A 3,011-nucleotide genomic window follows, 5' to 3' on the forward strand; every position below is an offset into this window, starting at 1 on the left:
ATCCTGTTAGAATCAAATGCATCAATATTAATGGTATAACAGCTAACATCTGTGAGAAACATAAATTGAAGCATCAGTTACACAAAACATTGTTCTGTTATAGATAATTACACGCATAACGACACACAGAAAGTGGCGTTTTGCGGGAATTCGAACGCTTAACATTGCGCCAAAAGTTACCTCCCTTGAAACTGTATCGGATGCGCTTAAAGTAAGCGATTCACAAAAGACCAGAAACACGACAAAAAGCTAATCCGTTCTTAAGTGTTTCCGGCTCAGGTGGTTCCGTTACTAGTATTTCCGGTCTTAGACACTCTTGATAACTCCAAGGTAAAGACATACAACCTGTTACAGCCGACCATGGTCCCGTTACTAGTATTTCCGGTCTTAGACACTTCTGATAACTCCAAGGTAAAGACATACAACCTGTTACAGCCGACCATGGTTCCGTTACTAGTATTTCCGGTCTTAGACCAAATTGATAATTTGTTATATCAAATAAATAATTTGTTATATCAAATTAATAATTTGTTATATCAAATTAATAATTTGTTATATCAAATTAATAATTTGTTATTTCAAATTGATAGTCTGTTATTATAAATTTGAAAATTGGTTATATCAAATTGATAATTTTTTATTTCAGATTGATTATTTGTTATATCGAATTAATAACTTGTTTTATAAAATTGATAATATGTGAATTAATTACAAAAAGCTGAATAATTCATTTTGAAAAGAAGTATTTGATGCTTGGCTCTGAACTTGTCCGTATATATAAAATTATGGGAAGACCTTGGTTTCTGGATATTTGAGCAGACAGCAGAAAAATTACCTTTAGATATTGATTTGGTTTTAAAAGTGTTCTTACAAAAAAAGAAATAATTGACATAAGAGATATAATAATTCTGTTAATACAATTTTATATTAATAGAAGCAAACTACTAATGGAACAACACAACATGATAGTAATAAACTTAATAATAGAAAATTATATTTTTTATAAATATATTTTATAAAAATAAAGTCTCAGTAGGACAGAGAACTGCTTGAATACCTGGACTCCTTTATTGTTGTAAAAAATCAAAAGACACCCCATATATAGTATATATATTTATATCCTAACAGCTGTCTTGCAATCATATTCTGTAATGTACCAGACTATTACGTTGTACTGTTATACCACTGTCCCAGGTTAGGGGGAGGGTTGGGATCCCGCTAACATGTTTAACCCCGCCACATTATTTATGTATGTGCCTGTCCCAAGCCAGGAGCCTGTAATTCAGTGGTTGTCGTTTGTTTATGTGTTACATATTTGTTTTTCGTTCTTTTTTTTACATAAATAAGGCCGTCAGTTTTCTCGTTTGAATTGTTTTACATTGTCTTATCGGGGCCTTTTATAGCTGGCTATGCGGTATAGGCTTTGCTCATTGTTGAAGGCCGTACTGTGACCTATAGTTGTTGATGTCTGTGTCATTTTAGTCTTTTGTGGATAATTGTCTCATTGGCAATAATACCACATTTTCTGTTTTATATTACAGCTGTTTATATCAAATATATTACATATCTTTTGATTATTGTATATAACTATTGTGCATAAAAGAGTTCAACGCTATTTTGTGACTTTTTCCTTTGATCTTTTTTTGTGATATTTTTCATATCATGCTACTCGCTTGAGATGGAAAATTATCGCTCGAAACTAAGCAGGCACGTTGCGTTACTAACGAAATTGACATGAAATTGACAACGTCGGCATAGGTAAAATAGCGATAAACAGATTATCATTGGTCATCTCAAATCGATTGTTTTTTCTCGCTTTCGCCGTCCCGGCTCAAGCGAGAAAATCAATCTCGTTGAGATGATCAACGATAATCTATAAGTATAACTTATATAATGTTCATGTGCAAATAAAACGAAATAAAAAAAAGGTTATGGCGGTTTGTGTCATATGATAAATTACAAGCTGGTTATTCTATCAATATGGTTTAGCTGTGTATCTTGTTGGTATATATTAATGATATAATGGTAATTATAAAAAAAAAACTCTATTTTTGTTTATATGAAAAGAAATATCATCTACAAGATAATCTATAAGTATAACTTATATAATGTTCATGTGCAAATAAAACGAAATAAAAAAAAGGTTATGGCGGTTTGTGTCATATGATAAATTACAAGCTGGTTATTCTATCAATATGGTTTAGCTGTGTATCTTGTTGGTATATATATATATATATATATATATATATATTATATATATATATATATTTTTTAAACACTTAATGATATAATGGTAATTATAAAAAAAAACTCTATTTTTGTTTATATGAAAAGAAATATCATCTACAAGTTATTTCTGTTTATAACTTGTAAAAATCGAACTGTGTATTATCTAGATAAGTTTGGTTTGAATCAAAGTGCGGTTTTTAATTAAATTTGCCATTTAATAAAACACAAGTTATTGCTACAGGTTATGGTAAATTTTACATGAGAATTTTGTTTACAACTATTAAATTTTTACTGACGCAGTTAATTATTTTGATGCATGATTTAACAAACGAATTCAAGTATGTTTCTTACATTTTTTCTTTATTACTGAATTTGTTCTCTAATTAATACATATAATATTACAATTGAATGTAGTTAAAGTTAAATATCAAATTCACAACGTTTCAACTATTAAATCATGTTAAACAGTAATTCATTTTTGCAATACAAAACATACTTTAAAGATTTAATGGGTTTATTCAATGGATTTTAAATCTACAAATATCCTTTGATTTCATATGCATGACTTGGACTTATTAGAAATTTTAGTTGGTCTATTTAAATAATTAATCATAGACATGAAAGTATAAACACCGTACCATAGTCCAGTAGTCAATACAATGAAGTCTTTATATAAACTATTCAAATGATATCCTTATAATAACTTAAAGTGTTTCATTTAAATACACGACATACATATATAACCGATATTGAGTTAAATATAGAGCGTTGTTGTCATTGGT

The sequence above is a fragment of the Mytilus edulis genome, chromosome 11 (assembly GCF_963676685.1).
Source record: "Mytilus edulis chromosome 11, xbMytEdul2.2, whole genome shotgun sequence".
NCBI lineage: Eukaryota > Metazoa > Mollusca > Bivalvia > Mytilida > Mytilidae > Mytilus > Mytilus edulis.